Source organism: Patagioenas fasciata, chromosome 1 (assembly GCF_037038585.1).
Source record: "Patagioenas fasciata isolate bPatFas1 chromosome 1, bPatFas1.hap1, whole genome shotgun sequence".
Lineage (NCBI taxonomy): Eukaryota > Metazoa > Chordata > Aves > Columbiformes > Columbidae > Patagioenas > Patagioenas fasciata.
This window is the reverse complement of record NC_092520.1, coordinates 94,560,001-94,560,256: the sequence shown is the minus strand read 5'-3', so window position 1 is coordinate 94,560,256 and position 256 is coordinate 94,560,001.

Here is a 256-nt window from a genome sequence, read left to right as displayed (position 1 = left end):
TTGAACTGAACAGCACTGCTTACTATCTTTTGATACAACCTTAAGTCTCCTTATCCTGAAAACAAATAGGTTACTTCCCTGTTTATGCTTTCCTGTTCCTGGACCCTGATACAGTTTACATGGTTTCTCTCAATAACCTTCATAAAGTCATTAAGTTTATTACCTAATAATATATAGGGTGGAGTCATAAAATGTATTTACATTAGATAGTTTCCCAGGTATGTGGAAGGTAACTCAGCACCCCCAGTCTGTGTTC